Genomic DNA, 8,644 nt, shown 5'->3' with positions numbered 1-8,644 from the left:
GAAAAATAACTCCCCCTATTCCTTCCCTTTCTTTCTTTCTGTTTTTTTTTAAAGAGGGCTTATTTCTGAAGGACAGGTCTGAAAATCTGTTTTCACCTTGACATTCTGGCTAGATTTGAGTGGCCAGGTAAAGGGAATAGCATGCCTTGTCACACAGTGAACAAATGAATTTACAGCCAGCTGTGTGACCTCAGGCAATTCACTTAACCTCTCTGGGCCTTAATTTCCTCGATTGTTACACTGAAATAACAGTACTGACCATGATCGTCAAATGAAATGACGTCTGAGACAGCCTTTGAATGCGAGACAGATGTCAGGTGTCTGTTCCACTAAACTGTCAACTCCTCGAGGGCAGGGAGCGGACTCTGGCCAATTCTGCCCTCCCTGTGGGCCGTGTGCAGGGCCTGGCCCACAAGAAGGGTTTAATCAACCTTGGACCAATGGATAGTTCAGTGCGTGCATGTCTGGACATACAAAGAGATGAGTGAATGAAGGAAGGATGGATGCAGTGGTGTCCTGGAAAATAGCTATCCGAAAGCAAACAAATGGACCAAAAAAGCCCTTACTTGTACTGTCCTCCAACTTTCATGGTGTAAGTCCCCCCACCAGAGCCAATTTCATGACATCAACATGACAACCCTGGATGTAGAGTTGGAAAGAGGTGTGCAAACTTGTCGCTTATGCGTCTGTAAATGCAACTTCTGTTCTCCACTGGAAGAAGGGAGGGAGGGAAGATGGAGAGAAATAAGGGAGGGAAGGAGAGAGAAGAAGGAAGGAGGAGGGAGGAGGAACCCTGAGTACATGTTTACTTTGAAGAAGAAAAGAAAAATACTCAGGCACCAGAGAATGCCAGAAAGAGCGAAGCCAGAGAAGGCAGAAGACCTGGGCTCCACCGTTTATCATGGAGAAGGACCAAATCTGCCACTTTTTGGAGTGGATTGTTTCTTTTAAGGAAGGGTCGGGTGGGAGGGAGGAGTTTACATAGTGAATAACGATGGTCCTCAACTATCTTTAAGAATTAGAAAATTTTTTTGTTCAAAAGAAATCTTACTTGGAGGGCACAGTAGTAATTATGGCTGATATATCTTAAGCTTTCATTATGTACTGGGTACGGTCTATGTACATTGCATGGAATACCCCATAAAATCCTCCCAATAACCCAGCGGGACAGATAATCTTACTCTCCCCAGTTTACCAGAAGGGTGGTGGCCCTTGTCCAAGGTCACTTAATAAGCAGTAGGTCCAGATGATGCAGTCCTAGTTTCTCTGCCCTCCTGACCAAAAAGGAAAGGACCGCCAGTTGAACCGCACCCTGCAGGCCCTCGGCCCAGCGACTCCAAAGTCCCCACAGAGAGCCAAATTATTGGAAAAGAAGCAGAAGGAACAGGATGTGTGTTCTTGAAAAAACCTCTTGCCCTCTCTGAGCCTTAGTTTTCTCCTTTAGAAAACAGGATGCTCACTCTCTACAACTATTACAGACTATACATTGGGCAATTCTCACGAGAAGGATCAGGAGGTCTTTGGAGAAAAATAGCCCATGTAAGTCACACTACATGCAATTGATTTACCTCTCGGATACTGAGGCCCATTTGATTTAGAATTACATCCTTTTTTAAGCCTATGACATTCTTGAAAAAACTGGTAGTAATCGTTCCTCTAGTTAAATTAAATCTTGTAAGAATGACTTTATTCTTAAGGATACTTATTTTGAAAGTCATTTAATATTTAGTAATATTTAGCTTCTAGCACTACCTTCAGGTACATTTTTACAAATGTGTGTGAAATTAAGCCTGTCTTTGTGGAGAAAACCATCACCAAAGAACAGAAACTCCAAAGAACAAAAGATGGTCAACCTATTGAGTGTCACTTTCTTTGGGACTCATATCCCTTTGAAAATCCAAAGAAAAATATGGACTTTTCTTCCCAGAGAAATGCAGGCACTTGCCAAACTCTGGATATAACTTTGGGACAGGAAAGATGAGGGGACAGTCAGCCCCAGTAGCCAAGACAAGGGAGGATCTTAGTAGAGGCAAGAATGCCTCTGAAGTCCACAGTAATTCTTCAGGTCCACATTTCAGCTTCCTCAATCAATGCAGAAAAATAGCCAGAAGCCACTGAGACACTGCCTGAGATTTTAAAATGAAGAATTCTCTTGATAAATAAATCTCTTAATGAAATACAAGCAATTAAGCTAAAAGTCCTATCAAATGCAGCCTGTCACTCAGCAGCCTGACACATAATTGAATTTCTTTTTCCATCCCCTGGCTCTGTTTCCCTGATAAACAAATTCATTCACTGCAGATCAAGTTTCCCTTACCTAGAAACCAATGATAGTCAATCAACTAATTGACACAACAAAGACTTCTATTTAAAAAAGAAGCTCCCCTAATTAAAGTGGGAATGAAATTTTATAATACTCTGGTGCCTGATCTTAATTACGCTGTGGTTAACCCTCTCCCGCCTCCTCAGGGACACGCAGAAGATTAGGGGGAATAAGGGAGCCCCAGACCTAGGTACATGGCCAAGTTCCAGCTTTATCCTGAATTTGCTGTGTGTCCTCAGAAGGTTTGTGTGACCTCTCTGCATTCCATCAGCTGAACATAAGGGATGGAACTAGGTAGCTTCCCAAGCTGCTTCCAGTTCTAACCCTTTCATTTAACAAACCAGAGGACAGTCTGATGGCATAGTTTTCCCCCTGTAATCACAGGTTAGCCAGCGTAGCATCCAGGAACCTCCAACTGAAACAATAGCCCATCCACAGTGCACTCCCTCTGCCCCTACCTGGCAAATGCAGCAGACCCTGCGTGCACATGCCCTCCTCCCCTAGCGGCCACCCCTCCATTCCCAAGTTCATGCCTTACACACATTTATAGCATCTCTCTTTGCAGCCCGCTTCCTCACACACACCTCTCTCTCTCTCATATACACACACACTGACGTATTCCCTCACATATATATACAAGACATGCACACATAGTTGAATGCATGCTCACTTACAGAGTAAGTCCCCTCCATCAAGGCCATACACACACACATACCCTTTCCTCCTGAGACACCATGCAGGTCTATACTTATGCACATCCAAAGGGCAGATCCCCTCAGGACCTTGCACATGTCCATCTTCCTCACCCCATGCATAAGCACACATGTATGAAGCCCCTGCCTCCCTTTTAGAGCAAACCCCCTCCAAAGAGACTATGCACACATGCATTTACACACTCTCATGCCCCCCACCCCACACTCCTCCTCATGGTCACTGTCAGAGGTGCGCTTGGGCTGGATATAAGTGTGTTTTTCCAATTGTAAGGAAGCTTGGGGTGGGGCAGCCCCAAGGATCCCAGAAACCTCGTGACGGACCCAACAGGATTTTCCAGAATGCTTTGGGTTCTAAAGTTTCTTTCACTCAACCAAGTTCCTCCCCTGCACCAGGCACTGTGCGGGGAGAAGAGTGGTGGACAAGACAGATGAAGCAGCTCTGCTCCCAGTGGCCTTCACCCCGACTCCCCAGCAGGTAACGAGGGCCTGTCCCTGGGGCCTAGCATAGAGGCAGCTTTCCATGGCCTCATGGCCACGGGGGCCTTTAAGCCAGGCTTGCAGGACACAAGGGAGGGTGTACTTGTACAAGGCAGAGAAACAGCATGAGAAAGACAGGGAGGCTGGGGAGCAGGGGTGCTGACAGCCCAGCTCCACTGCTGGCTGGCTTGGTGGTTTGGGCAAGTCACTTAATGCCTCCAAGCCCCAATTTCCCCATCTGCAGAATGGGGACAAGAGCAGCCAGAGAAGTACCATCCACTCACTCAGCAAATAGAGATTGAGCAGCCACTCTGTGCCAGGCACTGTTCTAGGCACTGGGGCTCACGGTGAAGAACAGGAGATGATGGGTGCTGCACACACAGGGCACCAGCATGGCAGGACCCCCAGACCCGTGAGGGAGGTGAGGGAGTGGGAAGCCCTGAATTCCAGTGTGAAGACTGGGCTCTGGAATAAATGGATAGTTTGTGGTGTTCTTACGTGCAGGGCAGGAGTGAGCTGGTGGAAGGATGGGAGTGGCAGAGGCTAAAGCCTAGAGGCCAGCCTGGAGGAAGGGATCATGAAGAGGGCCTGGTGGTGGAGCCCCCAGGCTCAAGCTGCATCTCCAGGTGAGAGACACCACCTGAATCCCGCCTCCTCTCCCCCCACACCCATCCCGCTCAGGATTCCCTTCCCTGGCAGGGCTCAGCTTCTCCTGAAGGTTTGCAAAGCCAGGTTGGGGTGGGAGGGGCACATTTCCCTCCACCTCGGACACACAGCAGATGCTCTGGGCATCTGATGCCTTCTGTTGAGCTCACCTCCCTGTCTGTTTTCATGTTTTCCTCTATCACACTGGCTGTGTGGAGCACATCTCTCAGAAAATACTTGCTTTTGAAAGTTGTTGCCATAACAACCACTTCATTACACGCCAGGCCCAGTATCTCAGAAATGCAGAATCTTCCCTTAAAAGCATGCGCTGCACATCAAAGGGGAATGGGAGCTCATTATTTTTACATTATTTTGCAGGCAAATAGATATTTTCCAATACACATTTCTTTTCTAAGTTGATTTTCTTGTTCAGTGGAAATGCACAATTCTTCCTTAACACTTTCCTGCCTGCAGGATTCAGGGACTAGAAACCTAAGTTCCTCAAAGCAGGAGGGAGAAAGCATTTCTCTGCTGGGCTAACCATCCCTCAGCTCCCAAGGCTGTTGCAGCTCCTGAAAGGTGGTTTGCTCTAATTCCCAATTTAACTGCACCCAGAAGTTCTAGAAGAGGCAGAAATTCTCACTGTAGCATAGATACACCTTCATTGGTCTGCCTTTATTCTAACCAAGATTTCATAACAAGTGAAGCTAATTATTTAAGGAACCAAATAAAATCCAAACCAAACAAAAATGTTAACCATTTGGGACAGAGATGTTTCTCAGGGTTTTGTTTTCTAAATCAGAGGGAACTATCGGAATTTAATAGGTCCCTTTAAGTGAATGTCTAGCATGCCTTTCTCCTCTTACTAGCTCGTGAGCCCCATGATTTCTGTCTTTTGGCCTCACTGCTTTATCACCAGCACCCAGAACAGTGCCCCAGCCTGTAGGTGCCAGTAAGTATTTGGACCAATGAATGAATGTACTGTAAGCACTGCCTCGTATAACAATTCTGCAAAGAAAAGGATTATCATCTCCAATATACAGATGAAGAGCTCAAGGCCCAAAGAAGCTAATACAATAGTAATATTAATAAAAATAATAATAGCTAACATCTTAAACTTTTTATGGACATATGCCTAGAGAAAGGTATACCTATTAAGTACCCAGCTCCCTGACTTCTTAAATTGCACCCCCTTGAGTAACACCCAGACCAAGAAACAAAACAGTTGGCAGGAAGGAGACCATGAGACTGTTCTCTGGTGGCCTTATGATAACCTACTACTAAGCTGCAGCACATCTATCTTATGTGGATTTCTGTATCCATTCTATTTTACAATGAAAAGGTCAAAGCCCTCTTGAGTTACTACCCCTCATAACCACTATCATGACTTCCAGTGTAGTAAATTAGTTTTGCCTGTATTTCTGTAAACAGAACTACAAGTGGGTCCCCTCTTATGCCTGACTTCTTTCCTTCATCATCCTGTTTTTGAGATTTGTCCATGTTGTGGCATATGGGTGACCATCAGTCACGTCTCTTTGAGTAGCAGTGAATTTTAATGAGCATTTATTCCTGTAAGCTCATTGAATCCTCCCAGAATGCTTGGATAAATATAGTTGCAGGCAAATGAGTAGAGAATTGAACCCAGAGCTTTATAGCCCCCAGATTCCTGTGGTCAGAAACCTCTTTCCTGGATGACTCAAGGCTACCACTAAGCTGATGGCTGGGCTGCGCCAGGGGTGAGTGGAGAGCTCCTTGCTCCAGTGTGACATGGCCCCAGCATGCTATGTCTCAGCCTCTTCTAACTTCTTTTATATTTCTCCAGCTTCTGACCTAGCAGGCTCTGGGCTGCTCCCTTCTGCTGGTGTTAACATGCCCACCAACAGCCCCACCAACAGCATTTCTGTTAAATCTAATCCCCTATGACCAGGAAGCCAAAAATACCAGGGTTATTAGAATCATGGGCAAAGCAAGGGATAATGGCTATGATCAAGGGCTTGCCAGCACATGAGTTTATAGGAAATCGTATCTGTGATAGTTGCACTTCTGTTTGTTTCCCTGGGTCCAGATCGGTGAAGTTTCTAGATAAGCCAAGTGCCATTCCAGTGAAGTTTTTCACTTTTTGACTGCTTCAAGAAACAGCTTCTTGGTTTGGGGTTTGAGAACTTCACTCTTGTAGTATTCCTGTGGCTAGTGCCAATGGTCAGTACCTGACATGCTAACGCAGATGCTTGGAGTCCTAAAGTGCCGCTGGACAAAGGAGCTAGGAGAAACAAAGGCCCTTTGCAGGCCTCAGGTCTGAGGCAGAAGTGGGCACTGAAGCGCTGTGTGCTGCTGGTTTCTGGCCCCTTGGCAGAGCGGGTGTCCTGTAATCCTGGACTTTCACCGGCCTGCTCCAATTCCACTGTCTTGGGAGCTGGCCTCCCATCCCCTCATGTCCCAAGGTCAGTGGTGCACTTACCCCTGATTCTGGGCCTGTGCTGGGTGCTGGGGACACTGACACAAGCAGGAGAGGACCCCCCCAGCCTCATGCCCTCATGGCTTCCTGCCGCTCTGCTGTGCAGCCCTCCTGAATGGACACCAGGTAGCATGGTCCCACTCTAGTCCCCCAATCCCAGCCATTTATCCCTCCATTGGAGCACAGATCTCCCCTGGGCACTTGTCATTTTTTTTTTTTTAATGAAAAACTGAACCTTCTCTCCACCTGCCTTACCCACCTCAGAAGAAGCCAATTTTGCATCCATTAATCAACTCATTTCCACCTTCCCGATTATCTGTATTTATGTCTGCTTTCTGGATTCTCTTTTGAGCCAGTCCTTAACACCCTAGTGTGTCCTTCAGTAATTAATGGGTAAAAAAAAAATCATTGACATGTTTTAAAAAAAGAAGCAAAAGAAATCTGTCCCTTTGGGCTACCACCATGAGTGTAAGCATTCAGTTTTCCTGAGTTTCACACTCCCCTAAATCCAGGACCTGACACCAAAGAGTTCCCTCTTCACAGACAAGGACAGCCATTCGCTTGTTTTCTGACACTTTTTGCAGATGCCTTGATGGCTGTGCTGTAAAAAGCCACTCTACCTTGGGCCCACAGCTCACATTTGGCAACTGTGTCCCTTTAATGGATGCACACGTGTCTATTGTGAGTACAAACATAATGGTTACCATGGACACATGGTCACAATGACTAATTAGACAAAAGAGTGTTTTTCAAAACCCTGAAAGACATCCTGGATGTAACAAATGAACCTCATCTTATTCAACTGATGTATTCCTTCTCATTTCTCCCTAGAAACATCAATAAATGGTCCCAGGTGACTCAACCCTATTACGGACTTGGGCAAGCTCAGCCACCCTGTGAGAGACTTCAGATGCTCCGCCACAGGACGCTGGTCCTGGCACGCATTCCAAGCAGCCACAGGGGCATTCATCCACTGCTGGCATTTCCAGACTGGGTCGTCCCACTCCAGTCCCACCTGCTCACTCATATCATGGCCATTAAGGAGGCAAGGGATGCTTGCCTTTGGGGACCTTGTCTAACCCCCTCGTCACAGCAGCCTGACAGCCATCAGCCGCCCCATGGGGCTTCCCCTACCACCTTCATGTACTTGTTTCAGGATGTTGGATGTGACTTTTCTTTTTGCCACCCCAACAATGTTGGGGGCAATGAGTTGAGTATCAACTATCCGACATTCTAAAGAGAAGTTATCCTTCTCCCCAAGGCAATACACCCTAGCATAATGTACTGACAAAATCTCAGACGTGAGAGAGAGAGCAGCCCCAGGTGTTTCTTCCAGTGACTGTACGCTGATCTGAATGAGCTTTTCTGTTCTCCTGCCCCTCCTCCCACCATGACCCCAGGCTAAAGAAAAAATGTGCAGAATACAAAATACCCAGGCCTCGGACTATCGCTTGGCAGGGAAAACACCTGTCCCTGATGTCCTGAGAAATGAGTCCAGAATCATACTATGTAACAGCAAAAAAGAATATCTGGATAGAAATGCCTGAGAGCAAGTAAGAAACAGATGGTAACTATGCAAATATATTCCAACACCTCAAGAAAAAAATCACCCACAAAGAATCCAGTCTAGAAGTAAATATAACCCCAAAACCAGAAGAAAATTTCACACAAGTGCTTTCTGCTATACAACTACAGAATGAAACTGAGTATTTTTAAATCTTAAGTTCTCAAGAACAAATAGAAGAGATGACAGCAAAGAAGAGATGTCATCAAAATTTGGAATATAAAATGTGAATGAATGAGTGGTAATTGACCCAGAAACAGAGAAAATGGAGACCTATGTGCACCTGCAGGGTAGAGAACCTGCAAAGACAAAACTGATTGGAGCCAAAGAACTCTGCATCAACCCAACTAAGGTTACAGTACAAGAGATGCTGAGATAGAAGTGATCTAGAGTCTGTTTGATGAGCACTTAGAACTCCAGATCCCCTTTCTTGACCTTGCAGAGTCAGGTAATGGTGCCTACCACCC

Source organism: Manis pentadactyla, chromosome 5, assembly GCF_030020395.1.
Source record: "Manis pentadactyla isolate mManPen7 chromosome 5, mManPen7.hap1, whole genome shotgun sequence".
In the NCBI taxonomy this organism is placed as follows: Eukaryota; Metazoa; Chordata; class Mammalia; order Pholidota; family Manidae; genus Manis; species Manis pentadactyla.
This window is presented reverse-complemented; position numbering follows the sequence as displayed.